Source organism: Salarias fasciatus, unplaced genomic scaffold (genome assembly GCF_902148845.1).
Source record: "Salarias fasciatus unplaced genomic scaffold, fSalaFa1.1, whole genome shotgun sequence".
Taxonomy (NCBI): domain Eukaryota; kingdom Metazoa; phylum Chordata; class Actinopteri; order Blenniiformes; family Blenniidae; genus Salarias; species Salarias fasciatus.
Window position 1 is genome coordinate 158207 of NW_021941250.1, and position 19167 is coordinate 177373.

A 19167-nucleotide genomic window follows, 5' to 3' on the forward strand; every position below is an offset into this window, starting at 1 on the left:
GCTGCCTCGTCTGAGTCCGTCTACATCAGGTCATTCAGCTTTGCAAAGGCTAAACACCAGATATTTTGATTGGTAGAGTTTGTGAGAAACACATATTGACTAATCATTTCGATCACGGCGCGTAGTATCGATTCGATGTGGCTCTGTGAAACATACATGGTTTTAATGCGAGCATTCTCTTCTCTTCAGAGTCAGAAAGAGACCAACAACTGTTTCTCCAAGTCCTGCTTTGATGTGTTATAATAAGAAACTGTCATTACGCTCTATTTTTGGTGCTTTTTATTCTTTCTCTGTGTCTGGCCACCGCTGTCACTTGATTTCCCTGGTGGGGGTGCTCCATTAAAAGCCTCAGAGTTTGTGGTGTGTAAGATGGCGTGGATGGAGATGAAGAGGACCTCCGGTTCCTCCACGTGCTCGCACGCCGTCTAACGCGGTCACATGGCCGACCGGGGGGACACACGCAGCAGAGAAAACTCTGCTCATTAACTAAAGAGCAGGATGAAGGGTCACACATACACAAACACACACACACACACACACACACACAGAGCGATTATCTCATCCTGCCACAGAGCATCACTCTGCTCCCCTCTCTCACTCAGCTGTATTGTCTCTCCTCATTCATGAAGTGAAGCAGTCGTCAGAGCTCCATCTTCTCCACGCTCCGTGTCCAGGATGGAGGCTGTGGCTCTTTTCTCCTTCACGGCGTCCGAGGCGGACGAGATCAGCTTTCAGAAAGGAGACATAATCAAGGTGAGCAGACTGGACGCTTGGCATCAGGACTTCTTGAAGATGTTTTTTTTTCTGCATGTTTATGTGGGGTGTAATTGTGCGTGTGCATGTGTATTGTAGGTGACAGAAATGGAGGATGATTCTTGCTGGTTCACAGCAGAGATCCACGGGAAGCGTGGCTACGTGCCTGAGAACTACATTTCCGTCCTCCCACATCCGTAAAGAAATAATCTGTCCACTTGTGAAGCTTTGAGAAAAAGAACCAAAGAAGAAAAACAGGCTTCGTTTGATGATATTTGAAAAATCATTTATTCAAATTGCATTTATTGTGTTCATCAGTGTTTTGTATACTTTGTGGTCCCTGATGTGTTATTATTTACACCAAAAAGGACTTTTTACTTTCTGTATTATATGAATTTCAGAGTTTTACCATCCTGCAGAAGTTATCTAAGTCAGTAAGTGACTGTCTTTTAAGCCCTTGTGACCTTTTTGTCATCCGTTACACAAAATATTACAAAACACTGATTCACAAAGCTCAGTTTGTATATGGTGTACTTTAAAGGAAAGGAAAGACGGGGTGAAATTCATGAGCCCGTGTGTGTTCTTGTAGGTGGTTTGCAGGACCCGTGTCAAGACTCGAGGCTGAGCAGCGGCTCCGCTGGCAGGATACCGGAGTGTTTCTGGTGAGGGAGAGTGAATCAGCTCCTGGAGAGTTCTCCGTCTCCGTTAGGTCAGTGAATGCAACACACAACAACACCAGCCTGTGAACATCTCTTCGGAGGTCGATACTGAGCGTCTGTTTCTGAAGTTTCCTGCGTGTCTGTGTCCCGGAGAGCACCGGCTATATTTGAATGCAGCTCAAAGCTGTTTGTTCCGACTTGCATAATGTCTCTGTTAGTGAGGCGTCTGCCTCTGGGTCTGCCCTAAAAAATCTATTTGCAGTTTTATCGTCTCATGCACTCAGGAGGGACAGTCCAATGAGGAGCAGGGCTTGAAACACGGAGGCACCATCTCTTTGCAGGGATGTTTTCTTTCCATCTCAGTGGGCGCATCAGCAAGTTACAGCATCCACGTGTCTTCCAGTGTGTGTCAGGGTTGGGGAGGGAGAGTCATACTATTTAAATATGGTCTACGGGAACCCGTCGATCTAAAATACCACAGCTGCACAGACTGTGTGTCCGCGCTTGTGCAATTTGGGTCACCAAAATGACGTAGGGGACATTTAATCACTGAGGGTAAATTAAATGTGTTCAATAACCGGGGCATTGCGTAACACTTCACAGCCACAGCCTTTAATTAAACACAGGTACATTATGCAACGGACACATGGCACAGAAATGTAATGTATGGACATAATGTGAACACATTAAAGCTGGAATACACATCTGTCTGCCCGCAGGGGATGAGAGGTAAGAGGTGAGAGTGTGTAATACTGAAAAGTGATCAGCAGAGGGTGACTGTGATAAAGTAAAGTTAGTTTTAGTAGTGTGTGGTGGGGTGTGTTGTGGTGTGTGTGTGTGTGTGTGTGTGTGTGTGTGTGGGGGGGGGGGGGGGGGGGGGGGGGGTTTGGAAGCAGTAGCAGTTTGTTCCAAGCCTCCTTTTATCAGCAGAGCTTTAGAAGCACTTTGTTGTGATTTATAAGGACGGCGTACATTAGATGATAGGAATAAGCTATCCTAAAAGCGGAGCTTCAACAGCCGTTTTACTCAACTTTTTTAGATGGGCACTAATTCTTTTTTCTTGGAAAACCAAACCAGTTAAACTCTCCAACTAACCACTATGCAGACTGTTGATCTTGGTTGCGCTCCTGTTGGACTCTTTCATTTCATAAAGTGATGCACAGAGAGATTTGGGGAGCTGAAGGCCCAGATTATGGGTTTACGGTTTATGAAACGCCAGAGGGCTTTCATTTTTCAAAATGTTTCAGAAGGTTGTGGCAATCATCTTGATCAGGAGTGAAAATTTGATGGGACAGAGATGTTTCTTTACAGGAATGATGACTCTGCTGCAGTCCAGCCAAAACGGAATCAAACACCACTTGTTGTTTTAGAGAACAGTGTTTTAGCCCCTTTTTTATGCATTCACAAGCTACAGCATGTGAATGCATAAAAAAACATAGAAACCATGGTAATCTGGACATGTAGAACTTGCAAACTCAACACCAGAAGGCCTCGAAGCAATCCTGAAACGTTGGTGCTGAACACTGGCACCTGTGCAAGCCTTAAAACTGTTTTAAAACCATTTTAAAGAGACCAAACTGCATGTTGAATATTACATATTTTGCTGAAAACACTCCGTTTTCTGAGACCTGTCCTGAGCGGACTGATGTGTTTGACCTCATGTTGACATGTGAAACACGTTCTCGTGATGATCCATCGGGACATGCAGAGAATTGTGTTTTCATTTCCCACGCTAACTGAGGTGTGCTCATCGCGACTGAACGAACTCCTCACAAAGGAACTCCGTGCCGAGGAATGGAAACGCCTGAGCTGGATTATAAAGACGTACGCATACCGGTTCACTTCTCCCATTCTCCCCATCATGCTTTGCAGCTACGGTGACAGGGTGGAGCACTTCCGGGTGCTGGAGGGGGCCGGTCAGTACGGCATCTGGGACGAGTCGTTCAGCTCCCTGAACCGGATGGTGGACTTCTACCGGACTCACAGCATCGCCGTGGACAAAGTCATCTTCCTCAGAGACCCCCCTCCCCTCACCTGCCCCCCCACCCCGGACGCAACCCCTACCCCAACCCGTACAGAAGCAGCTCCCAGGAGTCCATCCCCTCCGCCCGCCTCCACTCCCACCCGGCCCACCCCTCCCACCTGGAGACCTCGCAGCGTCTGAAGGAACAGTTCTGGAGGTTTGTCAACACGACCTTTGACCTTCCTCAGTAAATAGCTCTGTTGAAGACACTTCTTTTTTTTTTTTCTTTTTCCTGTAGAAGCCTCGTCTGGCGCACGCTCTCTGCGACTACACCCCCCCTCAGACCGCTCACCTCCACTTCCGGGGGGGGACGTCATCGACCTGCTGGACTGCTCCAGCTCCCTGAGCTGGAGGGGCGCTGCCGAGGCCGGGTGGGGGTCTTCCCACCGGACTTCGTCCGGCCGCTTTACCACTGACGCCATATCAGACCCTCGGTACTGCGGCCGCGACGCTTATCAGGGAGGCTGGAGTGACGACCGAACTTATCCAGAGACTGACATGATCAACACACAGAAAACTATTTTACAATTACTGTTATTGTTACCCTGATTGATGGGATCTTGTCTACGAAAGCTGCAGTAGCTTCAAGATTTTCTAATTGCTCTTAATGCTCTTTTCAAAAACTGTTGGATACGACTTGAAAAACAAAAACAAAACAAAAAAACAACCAAAAAAAAAAAAGCCCAAAACTGCCATATAATGATGAGCTAGAGTGTTAAACTCTACTAGATTTTTTGGCTTTGGACTGAAACCAGACTTTTTTTTTCCCACATCTTTAAAAACCGAACCTTTTTCACTTTACTCATTCTGATTTCTGTAAAATCATCGTCTTGGTTTTGTTGTGTTTCATATTTCTATTTATGTGATTAATCAAACATCCAAAATTGTAATAGTGAACATTACAGTCGCAAACTCTGAGTGAACCTTTATGATCTCCTCTGAGCCCAGTCTCCTTTTCTCTGATGGTTTGTCTTTAAGATATGAGTTTAATGTGAACGTTTGTCTTTATGTTTGCTTTGTTTTACAATCTTGTGTTTACTCCTCAACCTTCTGTTTTTGAATGTACCTCAATTGCACAGCAGCTGAATAAAGAGATTTTATCTGGTTATAAAAAATAATACACTGTGCATTCATTTGTGGACACTTTAGAGCAGTTTATAGACAAGCATTTCTCAAAAAGTCTAAAAGAACATGAAGTAAGGCTGATACACACGCACACACAAAAATGGGTTATTGTTATGGATTCTGAGCTGCACTTATAATATGAAGTAAGCCGCGTGTGATGCATTCAGGTAACGTCGGGAACTCCTAGAAAATGAGCACTTTAATTCACTCACTGAGGAGGAAAGCTTGAGAAACTGATTTATATTCATAAAGTCATGAACGAGCACAAGAACACATCCCTGTCTTACATACACAGTGAATATCAACAATATCATCTTGACTCAAATCTCTACATTAAAAGTCAAAAACAAGCTAAAACACACAGATCAGCAGTGTTTCCCATCTCCTTCCTTGGAGTTATATCACATGCAGGACAGCGGCTGAGATGGGAAACAGTGTTGTCAAAAAGATTTTTTTACATACGATTTTAATCAATCTTTCAGTCCAAAGCAATAAGTGGTGCCCTTTGGCTTAGAGGTCAGAAACTAACTGCAACTTTGTGGTGCTAAATAAAAACTGAACTAAACTTGGAGAGTGACACTTGCATGCTGCTTCACTGAAATTGATAATATCTCACACTGAATGCCATTACAGAACGAAGAGCCTTTGCACGGTTGTATAAATGAGACACTGTCTTAATGAAAAGTACACAAAGGGGAGACGTCATGATGGATGATTCTGTGTTTTCTCATAGTTCCCTTTTCCTATGAACTGTTCAAAACTGCTTATGTAACAATACAAGCGACCTGTATCTCTGGTCCTGATTATATGGTCATTTTATGTGTTGAAACAAGCTTTTACTGCAACATCTTCCTACATCAGCAAATACCTTTCGTTACGTGTCCCAAGAAGAAGGCTCAGATCGGTTTGAGACGATCAGTTTCTGTTTTCATGGCCTCAATCCCCTGAATGTAAGTAAAGTATTAAATCTAACATGTATAAGTCTAACATCCATACCCTACTGTAATAAATAATATTGAGACGTACATAAAGATTTAAATGCAAATGTACATGATGAAATGTAACACTAGTAATTCAAAGATTTGAGCAGAATCAGCAGAGTTGTGTACTCCTATTTTGTAATTTTAATTGTGGATACTACTGAAAACACGAGGCCCCTTCAGTTTCAACAATCCGTGTGTTTTCCCACCCATGCGTGGTGAAAAGATTCAGTGGAGTTTCCTGTTCATGTGGGAGCGACGCGAGTTCACCACGAAGGCGCGGCAGGATGTTAAAATCTGATCCTTCGCTCAGGCAAAGTACGCGTAGAGAAAAATGTTAATGCTGACGAGGAGAATTGCGTTGAAGCAGCAGAACCTGGACCAGAAGACGCTCTCTCTGATGGTGGGAACTCTGGGAGGCGGAGTCTCCTCTGACCGCCGCATAGCTGAGATGCACAAACCCGCTCCCTGAGCACAGGTCATCCGCCGGGGTGGCTCTGAACCTACACACACACACACCCACACACACACACACACAACACACACACACACACACACACACACACAGGAAGTTGTGGTCATGGTGTGTGTCTGTGGATGGCCGCTGCTAATTCAAGTGAACGTTCAGACTTTTTACCCTGAGAGCTGCGATGGCTGACCGAGGACACTTTTTGCAGAGAAATGTCTCTCTGCGGCTCCTCTGTTATTGTCCACCAGGTCAGGTTACACACCTGGGAGAGAAGAAAAACCCTATTTAAATAGTTGACACCCAACTAAGTCATTACACTGCGGCCTAAATGACCTAAATTACACAACACGTGAGGCTTTGTTGACTTAAACGCAACACCAGTTTTGCTAAGCACAAAAGCTTATCTTGATCCTTTACAAAGACAAAAAGTTTGCTTACTAGAAAACTTAAAGCTGTATCAAACTATATACAAAGAACTCTTTGATTTTGCAGAGGTGTTTTATTTTTTTTGCAGGCTAATGGTTTCTGCCAGTTTTATTTTTCCCACAAACCTATACATCGACCCAGTTTTATAACTCATCAGCTTTGCATTCATGAAAACTGGTTTTACAAGTTAGGTTGAAATTCAATGAAATGCAAACTTAATCAAGTGCATCATTTGCACAACTTTTATCATGTGCTTCAGTCTTAACCTACATAAGTGTACATAAGGCGTGTCTGTGTGTGTTTCAGGATAACAGCGTGGTGTTGACAGATGTGACAAATCTATAAATTACTGTCTAATTTGTGGGTATGTGAGTCCGGGATTTTTTCAGCAGGCCATTTTACCGTTGGAGTTCAAACACAGGCCAGACGAGGCTGACGAGTCACTGGATACACCGAACCTTCAAATATGAATCATTTGGCTTTTCTCTCTATTATGTGCGACAATAGTCGTACTGTCCCGAGGGGATTGTGCTCCACAGTTTGCTGTTGATCTTTGGGATTTACAGTAGATAGGCACGGCTCTTTTGACTATGTCTAAACACGCAGCCCATTCTTTACATACGCTGATCCAGTCCCTGTGCTGCTGCCTGCTGTGTCACCTCAGCGTCATCCCTGCTATATTAGAAGATAACATTACAGGTATGTTTAGCTGTATAATCCTAACTTCACAGGTAGTTCTGTTATTTATTACTGACGTGTGTACACACCTGCTCCTGGCTGGGCGGGGGTGTGAGCAGAGACACGACGGTAACCACAATAGCAGTGAGGCCACAGAGCAGAATGGCGAAGTGGAGGTAGTGGACGCCGCGCAGCACCATCGGTGCCGAATCCAGAACGCCACATCTGGGAGGGGGGAAGGCAAACTCCAGCACCATCCTGCACACGCCCACCACCAGGCCCACCATCAGGCCCCAGAATGCACCCTGAAAGCACAAAAGCCCACGTTCAATGTTGCATCACACGCTTTTCTGCCTGCAGTTTTCCTCAGTTGCTTTGCTGCATTTCTCACATTCTCACACATCCTCACATTGCACAAGAGTTAGTTCAACCTCTAAAACATTCAGCCATTTGTGCAAATCATAGCAGTAGTTTCTCAATCTGTCAAAAACTGCAAAGACTCAGAGTTCTGCATTCTGCAGAGGGTGGACTCAACACTTGATACACTCAATTTTTCATATTTATTTGCATATAGAGATGATTTTGCTGTGATGTATGAAAATATGTCCAGACAGACAGCGTCTGGATGTGCATTAAAGATTTACACTACTGTGCATGTTGTATGTTCAATTTCATATTTATTGCAATATTATTTGCAGTTGTGCACACCTCTTTGTTATAAATAAGGATGTTTTTTATGTGAACAAATTAAAGCTGCACAGTATATGCAATAAAATGTGAAACATATATTCAGTGTCTTGTGTTCAGTTACATCACTAAATACAACAATGTGTAACTTTACTGTAGTTTTCAAATGGTTTTGTAAATAGTATAGCAATTGTTCTGTCTCGAGTATTTTCAGGCCGTGTCACCAAGATCAGACTGTTTTGCATTGGAAAACACAGATTAAGCTGTCAAAATGAAAACATGACAAAGTCATTTGACTGGCTTGTTCGAAAACAAGGGTGTCGGGACGTTCCATCCTGATGACGCTGACGCTTTCATTGACATGAAAACTTGCTTTTGAGGAATGAACTATCTATTTTAAGCAAGTGGCACGCTTTAGTAGGCTATCAACTAGGTTATGTAGCTTGAACTAAGTGTTTTGAGAAATGCATAAACTGTCATGCAAATGTAAAAAGTGGTGTGAGAAATGCTTCTCCCTTCAGCTGCAGGCATCAGCCTCATGTCTGGAGAGGCTCTGGGTCACGGCTGGGTGTGTTGCGCTCAAAACCCTTTTCACTTTCCCACTGTGATAATCTGTCACCTGCATGTCACTTCTCCAGTTGCTGCAGGCGTGCACACACGTGCGCAGACATAAATACCTCTGTCCTTTTCTGTCCCACCCCTCAGGAGTGAATGTGGCCTGAGCAGTTTGAACTCGCACCGAAGAAACAATAATCAGCTTGTCACAAACAGACAGATAGACAGACAGATAGATAGACAGATAGACTGATAGACACATAGACAGATACATAGATAGATAGATAATTTGATTTATAATGGCTGCATAGCTTCGAAGGCTTCACATCTTGTCTCCATGAGAACAACACTGCGTTGTTTGCATGGTGTCAGACGGAATCAAATGCTTGGCGCATGATACGCCTGACCTTAGACCCGATGAGTTGCGATGAGCAATCAGTCCTGATCCCTGTTTTATCTTATCACCTAATAAAACTCACAGCTTCTATGCAAGTGAAGGCGCTATTGAAACTTTCTTGGTAATTTGCTTCTTGGTTTGGAAAATAAAGAGGTGAAAACACAGCTGTCATCGATGATTAAGACTGGTTCTTTGTTTCAAGAGAAACTTTTGAACAGTTTAAAATAAGATCTCCACCAAGTAAAGGCTGAGAACATCAGAAACAACATCTTTCTTTCTTGCATTTCTATGTGTACCCACAGACTTAAACCTGATACGCAGCAGAATAATGTTTACCAGGTAAACATATTTCGCTCAAACATTTGCTCATTAGCAAAAGATGCCAAGTCCATGTTAATGAAAAATCCTGAACTTTGTCAGTGTTTTCATGTGTAAACAGCTGCATGATTCCAGGTTTTGGCCTGGGGGATGACACGAACAGACAGTAAAATGACTTCATTTCATGCTGGAGGATATCAAAGTGTGTCCCATGTGGTTATTGTTAGGATCATTCATTGAAAGAGAAAGATGTTAAACGGCAGCTGGATACATCCTGTCGGTGCGGGATCAAAGGAGTCCTTCACATCAGTCTGAGGTAAAGTGGATCAACCGAGAGGAAAATATTGCAATATAGAATTCTATAATAAAATGCTGCAGAGGCTGAGAATTACTCCACTTCACAAAGATGACCTCTGACCTGCAAAACATCAAATTAGTGTTTGCTTTGCAGACTTGAAAGTTCAGACTCATTCTGTGTATAAAGTAATAAAAGACAAACAACAGGGAATTTGTGGTTTCTCAGAGTTTCTAAAGTGTATTATTTGCATTGCAGGAAGTGGAAAAACCTGAAGATTTTTTTCTTTCTTCAGTACAGTTGTTAAACAGCTTGTCAGCAGAGAGCGAGACACACCCTGGACTCACAAGGGGCTGGATCTGACTGGAGGAGCAGACTGGTTTTTACTTGGGCAGTGAATGTTTCAACACATGTGAAATTAGTTCTCTTACGAGGCAGACTCTCGCTAGGGGTGTTATCTTTTGCTCCGCGCTGTTTATCTTCTAATAATCAGACTTTCTCACACTTTGTTATCAGACAAAACTTTTCAGTCTTTATGGCGAGTGGTCGGCGCAATCATTCCTGTTCAGGAAATAATAAACAATAGAGTCTATAAAGAAGAGTGCATAACACATACACACAGTTGTAAAGATTGCTCTCTCTCTCTCTCTCTCTCTCTCTCACACACCCCACACACACTCTCACACACTCACACACACACACACACACACACACACACACACACACACACACACACACACACACACACACACACACACACACACACGCCTCAACACCAAGGTATGAAAAGCAGACTGCTAAACAAAGCCTGATCCCATGTGAGGATAATAAAACTGTAAAAAGAGTAGGAGAGGACAAACAGTTCACACAAAAAGAGCCAGAAGTTCTGACGCTTGATGCCCAGGAGAGAATAAACCCTGAATACAATTTAGAGCCTGGAAAAGAAAAACCTACTCATACACATCTTCTGGAATGAATTTCAGTGTAACTACATTTTTTTCTAATCAGTGCTAACGTGATTAGTTATTGATTGATCCAGCTGTCACCTGAAAGATTTTATAACTGAAAGTCAGCTGTTGTAGTGGGCGGCACTGAATGACTGCTTGGATGGATGGATGGATTGGTGAAGGTTGCTGATTGCTCGAGTTGCTGTCAATATTCATTTCATACAAATCCCATTTGTTGGGTGTTGTAGCACAGGAATGTGATACGTTTCCATCAAGAGCTGAGAGTGAAAACAAGTTGATCATGAAGTAATGAAAATAAGGTCTCAGTTACAACTGTTGTAATATATGGACTTTAAAGTGGTGCGTGTCTGCATTTATACCTGCTCATTGGTCCTTTTCCAGAAGACAGCCAGCGTGAAGACAGCAGTGACGGGTGGAGCCAGGTAGCTCGTCACCGACTGGATGTAAACGTAGAGCTGTCCACTGTTTGCCGACTGAAGGATGGGGATCCAGACGACGCTCACAACCAAGATCACAGTCACAATCCTGGAACACAAAGGCTTTCACTTTCCCCACGCACAAAGTCTGTGTCAACCCATATGAAGCATCGAGAAGCGTGGCAGTGCGTGGTTCTCCGACCTTCCGACCAGCAGCAGTTCCTTCTCGGAAGCTCGCGGCCGGTGTTTCTTCCAGATGTCCATGGTGAAGAGCGTGGAGCTGCTGTTGAAGATGGAGGTCAGCGAAGACATCAGAGCCGCCATCATCACTGCGATCATGAGGCCTCGCAAACCTGACACACGCACAGGATATACGCAGATCATTGGTTTAAAGTTAACAGAGAGGTGAACACATTTACAATAAGTTGTTAAAATGAGAGCATCGTTCTCACCACTCGGCATCAACTCAATGACCAGTTTGGGAAAAGCGATGTTGGAGCATCCCACTTCCGCCCCGCACACACGCACACACTCCTCGGGTCGACACATCCGACAGAGTCTGAAACATGAAGATACAGAACAGTGAAACATGGCCTGGAAGGGAAGATCAATAGCCTAATCATCAAGAATTCATGCTCTCGTGCTCCACTTTCAACCAAAAGACTGTTTTGCTTTGTTTTGTATTTTCAAAACGTGTCTGATAAATACGTCTGCACTATATCCACTGAAATGACTAAAAATCAATTAATTTGCCTCGACCGACCGCATCAGAAAGGAATTCACGATTGAGTGAAACATGCTTCACTGATTATTTGCTGCAAGGATTCATTGCAGCACAATCACGTCCATCACACAAAAGCACCTGACAGGTCTCATTGAACTTTTCCACTCGCACCTCCTCCACTTGCTTTTAATGACCTTTAAACCCATTTAAAAAACACCTAACATGACTGTCACGGGATACCCAGCTTAAAAAAAAAAGTAAGTGAAAACTAGTGGAGCACAGTGACTTTTGTAAGAATGAGATCAGGCCACAATAATTAACTTTTAATTAAAGGTTTATAATTGTATTAGGAGGCTCTCTGGATGACAGGGTGAACCTTTCTTGATGGGAATTTAAAGATACATTAACTAGGATTCTTAATCATCCCTTACTGTGTTCAGTCATGGGAAAGTCCAACAAAGCTCTCAGCAAAAACTTGCTGAAACATTGATATCATTTTTTTTTGTTTTTTTTTGCTTAAAATTTTTGTTTATGATCAACTTCCAGCAACTTTAATCTAATGGAGGGAAAACTCGTAAAAAAGAGTTATATAACTACAGTTCTAGAAGTTTAGTTATAGGTGAGGGGTAAGTTTTAGGGTAAATAAAACAACCTCTGAGTCCAGGCTGAAGGGTGGGGCCTGGAGGATCCAGTTTCTCGCCCACTAACCGGACACTCCGCCTCTCTGAACCCGGTAAACCGAGCTTCCGTTGTCGGATTCCAGGGTCAGGCAGCCGTCAAAACTTTGTCCGCTTTCAGACAAACTTGACGGAGATAAACTCAAAGCCCGAGCTGGACTCGATCGCTCCGCCTCTGTGAGTTTTTCGACTTTTTGTTGTTTTGTCCGCCGCGGCTGCATTTTTACGCACATCTGTTGCGCCTCGGTCAGATGAGAAGTGACTCGTCAGCGCAGCGCGATCTGACTCATGCGGGGTTTCAACACGTTTCCAAACGGGTTCAAGCACTTTTCTTCCGCTCCATACTGACTCACCGGCAGACACACATACTCATCATCCGGCCAGACGAGCCGCCCGCCCCGCTGTGTGTTTGAGCCCCGCGGCTGGAGCAGCCAAGCCAGGCCGCCGCCTCCGCCGCCACCAGCCCCGGCCCCGCAGCAGAGCCCCGGCCGGCCCCCACCAGCTGCAGCCCCGCAGGCGGTGACCCGGCCCCCCCTTGTCAGGTGAGAGGCGTGGCGCAGGGCGGGGGAGCTTTGTTCCAGCCACACCTGCGCGAGGAGAGAAACCGGAGCCGCGTGCGCCCTGTCGGAGCTCTGCTTGCCCCAGATGGACGCGCTCCCGTCCGGACGGACGTGCTCCCCAGCCCGGGCTCCCGGCTCGGCCTGAACCGTGATGACCGTCCGCCCCGCTCCGCTCTTTGACTCTTCTTCAGAGGGGGGACCGGGACAGAGCTGAACCAACTTTCGTTGCCCCGAGGGCAGATTGGGGCCATGGCGCTGTCTCAGATCCAGTGTCTGGACGACCACCACGTCAACTGGCGCGTGAGCGAGAGCAAGCCGGAGTTCTTCTACAGCGAGGACCAGCGGCTCGCGCTCGAGGAGCTCATCGCCAAGGGCCGCGAGGCCCTGGCGGAATACGTCTGCAACACGGCATCCGCGAGTTTCTGTCCGAGCCGGAGGTGGAGCGCATCGTGCGCACGGCGGAAGCCTACCGACCCGGGCATGAGCACCACCAGAAGCCCGAGACCCCGACCACCCGGGGACCCCGGGGGCCCCGGGGGGGGAGGAGGCGGAGGACGGGGAGGTGTCGCTGGAGTACTGGCCGGACCGATCCGAGGCCTCCGTGGCGGAGCTGGATCTGGGCTGGCCCGAGGCCATCAACTACCGAGGGGTCACGCGCGTGAGCGTGTACACGCAGCCTCCCCTGGAGACGCAGACGCACATCAAGGAGGTGGTGCGCAAGAGCATTGCCTCAGCTCAGAAGGTAGGGAGATGATGATGGTGATGATGATGATGATGATGATGATGTGGGATTTCCACCAATGCAGAAACTAAAGTGTACAGTTTGGCATTTGCAAAGATAATTAGTAAATTTTTCATAATTACAACTCATTCTGTTGCTCATCCCACAAATGCATGCTTCTTACAGAAGTGACACCATTTAAAGAGGAAGTATACAGGCTGCCCAACAGCATAGAATTGTTCCAAAGAGGAATAATCCAACCACAACTTATCCTACTTTTTGTGTGTATTCTACACAAACTCTTATGAAAATGATTGACCTCAGTGCCAGTGATCTATATCCAACAAAGATAAACTCTACCTTCAATAATGAGAAAGGACTAATATTTTACACAACTTTCTTCAATCCCTACTGATGTAATGTGCCATTTATGGTTGGGACCCAGAAGAAAAAGTAAATAATCAATACAGGGCCGGTCTGTTGATAAAGACTGAACTCCTACTGCACCCCTGGCTCTGACAGCTTTACGAAAGTACCATATGACATTGTTTTAGTACTTTGCTGCTCGGTGTAAAATGAAGCTCATCATCATAAATCTGTGAATTACAAGGCAGAGTGACATAACACTTCTTTACTTTGCAGGATTATTGAGATGATGCTCTAACTAATCAGAGGATTATTCAGTTAAGTTGATGATAGTTTTGTCCTGACAGTTTCTATACTACACTGTGCTGCTTTTCATTAGTCTACATTGTTATGCTGAAGCTGAAAATAGGATTCATCAATGTTTCTGGACATGACACAGTATAAAAAGCAGATCAGAAGTAAAAATGACGGGCATGAAAAGATAGGTGCAGCAATAATTGGTTAGGTGCAGTTCTGTAAGATTGCTTCATTGTATTGTGTGCTGTGTCACTGACAGAATAAGGACATTCGCTCTGATTACAGCTCATAACATCACCCTGAATCTAAAATTGGCATCTCTGGTCTGCATTCATTCTCGTGACTTCATTTTCTGTCTGTTCAGGAGCCATTTTTGGTCCTTTCATATTCGCTTTTCGCCCCAGTCGGGCCTTTGCAAACTCACTTCCTGTTTCTGCATGTGCCAGTCTCACACGCACTCTAGAAAGTTTTAATAAGACGAGTCTGGGCTTGACACGCCAGTGGAAAAACATGGCCTGACGTCACTAAATGGGTCACATGCCAGCAACCCATACATCACCTTTACCTCTGACATGGGTTGATCCTGGCACATGACCCGCCTGGTAACTGGTCTGGCTTTGCACAGGAGCCACAAAAGAAGCGCTAAGACTATAATTGATTGTAATATTTTATTGTTTGGAAAGCACCATAGCCTCTCTCTTTAGTTTTGTCTCTCCCTCTTGCTCTTTCTCTTTTGCTTTTGTTCCTTTTGTTTCTTTCAGGACCAACACAGTTCTTGACTTTCTTCTTTAATGTACTCTTCATCTTGCATTTGCTTCCTGTATGGATGCCATAAATTCGATACTGTTGGTTGAAGCCAGCGTGAATCAAAAGAACCCACCCAGAGCAGGAAACACTGACAACGATTGTGGTTTCCTGCGTGTGTTTGTGTGTGTTTGTGTGTGTGTGTGTAGGTGATAGCCGTGGTGATGGATGCGTTCACGGACGTGGATATCTTCCGAGATTTGTTGGATGCAGCCTACAGACGCAGAATCCCTGTGTACATAATCCTGGACATGGCGGCAGTCCCCTCCTTTCTCACCATGTGTGGCAGAGCTGATATGCACCGGGGACACCTAAAGGTTTGTATACGTCAGACACACACATCCACACACAGATGGTGTTTTCATAAGCATGTAGCGTGAGCGGTCGGATAGATGTTCACTCCCTGATAAGTGCACAATAATAAAAGTTGTTATTTAAAAATGGCCTCATTTTAGTAGTTTAAATGAGAGCTTTTCACTGAAGGCACGTTTTCCAACAATAATATTACCATGCAAGGGAAATATGTGAACTCAGAGTGCGACTGACGGCGGCTGGCAGGTTTTTGCCTGCAGCCTTTAAAAGGTGCAAGCTCCAGCTAGTCGATCGGCTGAATTTCCGCGGTCTTGTTTGCCTTTTGGTGCCGAACTGGTCCAAGCAGTAACAGAAAATGCTTATTTTTTCTCACTGGGAATTTCCTAAGCATTTTTTCGAAGGCGGCTGGAAAAACAAAATGCACAACAGGCAATTAGATTAATCACGTGCATGGCCTCGTTACTTTTGGCGAGACGCTTGTCTTTCAGTTCTCCTTCTTCCTTCCTGGCAGCCGAAACCACCAGCTCTTTTCCTCATGTTTGAGATATTTTCTGATAACATCGCTGCTATCATCATGAGCGTTTTACTCTACGGCTCGCTCCTCTGGTGAGATTTTGCACACTTTTACTTACAAGGCAAAAGTGTGCTCGAACCACACCCTCATCACAGGGCTGACGATAAACACCACAGGGTGTGTCCTACGGCATGCACACACACATATAGAGCCTGTCCATGCTCCAACCTGTTGGGTCGTCCAGAGTCAGATTGCAGGAAGTTGCTTTGGAGCAAAACATCGTCTTTCAGCACTAATGACTTGCATTCTTTTTGCCTTTCCTCCTTCTTTTGTTTTTCTTTTGTTCACTGAAATCATTCTTCCTGTTCATATTAAATCCTCGACATCAGTCACTGCAGGCCATAATTCCCTGTACGTGTGTGTTCGCAGAATCTGCGTGTTCGCTGCTGTGGAGGAGTGGAGTTCTACACTCGGTCGGCTCAGAAGGTGCGAGGATCTTTGAGCCAGAAGTTTCTGCTGGTAGATGGAGACAGAGCCATCTCTGGGTCATACAGGTGAGCAGAGCCATTTTTACTTTCCCCCGATAAGATCGTTGTGTATTTAAGCCTAAATAATCTTTGTTTTCACGAGCAAAAACACACGATTCCCCCACATGGTCAGTACAGTTACATTGTTCATCCACTAATAAGGAACCTGAACTGGGTTTAGATTAAGACAGGCTGGTTTATACCCTGCTGAGTGTGTTTTCAATGGACCATTTGGTGATTTTAACTCAAGGCAAAGCGAGCAGAACACAAGTTAGCTCAGAATTTACAGTCCATATGGAGATTTTTCTTCCAACTCACTCTCTGAACGTGAAGTGAGCAGTGAATAAATACACAAACCCCCATGTGGAGCTTTTTAGTGTCGCTCAGCTGATGCCTTTTCATGGTTCAAAACTTAATAGCTTCTCTCAGTCGCTCTCCTCCTGTTCTTTGCTATTTGCCGCAAATAGCTTGAACAGTTCAACCTCTTAGTGCCAGTTGGCAAACAAACAAAGTAAACAACTAAATGTTGAGCAAACAAAAGACTCAAGCCACCGCAGAAGATCAGTGTCAGGTTTTAAACTGGATAGAGCAATGAAAGAAAATTAGTGTTTTTCTGTGTTTGCTAATGATTTTGCACATGTATGACATGATTTTGTTTTGTAGTTGCACCGAAAAATGGCAAAACTCAGTCTCTCATTATTACCCATGAAATCACCACACCTGGTAAATCTCCATGTGCCAAACAGTCTTCAAGAAGTACTTCAAGTCATTGAAAAGAAACCTTACAATCAAAGAATGATCAAAGCAACATCACATAACAAGGCTTCAGGATAAATTTGTCGAGTGCCCAACTTGTTTTTGTCAGAGACGAGCAGTCACATGTTTCACTGTGCTTCACGGTTCTCAGCCAAAGTTAATTTCTCTGAATGTCAGGCAGACTTTCCCCTATTCTCTCTCTCTCTCCTCTCTCTCTCTCTCTCTCTCTCTCTCTCTCTCTCTCTCCTCTCTCTCTCTCTCTCTCTCTCTCTCTCTTCTCTCTCTGTCACACACAGATGCAAGCAGACTTCTAAGCTTGCTATGCTTCTGCAGTATTTCTGCATATTCTCAAAATCTGTATCTTGCTGGACCAGGAAGTTGAAGAGGAACAATTTTACAGTGTGATCAAAGAGCAAAATGTGATGCATGACTTCAGGGCAACGATGTCTGGTGTAATGATTAAACAATGATAAACTGCAAACTGTCTTTTCTCAGGAAGGGCTGGATATGACAGTTCAGTAGTTTGAGTAGTCGGAATGAATTATGACTGAAATCTGAGAATCGTCAGTTTGGCAGACACTTCTTATGTTTCCATTTGTGTGTTTTGCAGTTTCACCTGGTCTTCATCCCGTCTGGACCGGAATCTGATCACCGTGATCACAGGACAGGCGGTGGAGACCTTTGACCTGCAGTTCCGTGAGCTGTATCTCATGTCCAGAGGAGTGTCTCTGAGCAAGGTCCCCATGGTGGATGAACCCATCCCCGACCCGCTCCCTCAGGTCGCCCCTGCGCCTGTACCAGCCTCCGTTGCCCGGAAGCTCGTCAATCCAAAATATGCTCTTGTTGCCACGGGAACCCACATAAGTCCCACCTCCTCCGACCAGAACTCGAGCAACAAGAACTCCCAGAATCCCACCGGGCTGAAAGTGATGAAGCGCATCAAGGAGGTGGTCGAAGCGCCACCGATACACCCGGGACTGGTCGGTATGGAGAAGGCGTATCTGATCCCGTACCTGCCCACCTGGCCGGAGCCGGACCCGCCGAGCGACGTCATCGGCTTCATCAACATCAGGGATGAGAAGCGGGCTCATCAGGTCCACTTACAGAGGTCGGAGAGGTTCGAGGTCAGTCAGGCCATTCGCTTCAGCGCGCCGCTGCTGAAGCCTCAGACCGAGGAATCCGCCTCGAGTAAGAACGAAAGCAGAAGCAAAGAATCCTTCAGGGACGACAAGCCCCAAAGCGCCTTCCCCGTGAGTCCAACTAGCAAACCCATTAATCAGCAGATGGCAGTGGTAGACGCTCCTCAGCAGCCCAGCGCCCCCCCGGCACAGGAAGCACACCCCTCCAAACCGCCAACCAAAGTGAGCGCCGAGTCTTTGCCAGCAGGACAAGAAAAGACACAAACTGACGAGACGGAAGCGGCAGCGCCGCCTGTGCCGAAACGCCGCACGCTTCAGTTAGTGATAGACCCAGAAACCTCAGACCATGTCAGCGTGGTCAAGATGGACCAAGTGGAGAGCCTGGAGGATTCGTTTGATAGAAGGAGGGCGCAGAAGAACGCGCCGTTGGTCCACGGCCGCCTCACGTCGAGGGACGACGCAGGGGACTCCGGCAGCAACGGCGACGACAGCCAAGACAGCACCAAGGTCATATGTGACCGGGCAGTGAACGACGACCCCTCAAGCGCCTCCACGGCCTCGGACGACGAGTTTTACGACTGCTCGCCGACGGACCAGATCAGCCCGCTGACCAACGGGTTGAACTCGGGCTCGGGCCAGGGCCACCGTCAGGGCGACGCGGGTTCAACATGATGGCGCGTTTCTCTCAGAGCATGCTGGACCTGAGGGAGCCCAGCCAGCGGGAGGACAGCGCCGCCCTCATTCGGCAGTCCCAGCAGCTCCGCAGACAGGGATACCCCTCCCCTCACAGGCACATCGGACAGGTGAGCTCTCACTGTCGTGATTTTATTATAACTGGAAAATTCCATCTACAGTAGTTTTTGTTATTCATCACACTTTTCCTTAATATTGTCTGTTTTTCATTTAAAATTCTGCCCCTCTTCAATTAACCGCTTCCTATGCCTAGCTTAAAAAATGTCTTCAGTTTATTTTTCAGTCGAGTCCACAGTAAAATACCAGTGAAGCAGTTGTTTTAGTGTAG

At 45.7% G+C, this 19167-nt stretch overlaps 3 pseudogenes; 2 read left to right on the forward strand and 1 right to left on the reverse strand.

The window, feature by feature from the left end:
* Positions 1-608: 608 nt before the first annotated feature.
* Positions 609-3851, forward strand: LOC115384508 (GRB2-related adapter protein-like; annotated as a pseudogene).
* Positions 3852-5761: 1910 nt separating this feature from the next.
* Positions 5762-12371, reverse strand: LOC115384509 (sodium/glucose cotransporter 5-like; annotated as a pseudogene).
* Positions 12372-12935: 564 nt separating this feature from the next.
* LOC115384510 (protein FAM83G-like) lies at positions 12936-18949 on the forward strand (annotated as a pseudogene).
* The last annotated feature ends 218 nt before the right edge of the window (positions 18950-19167 follow it).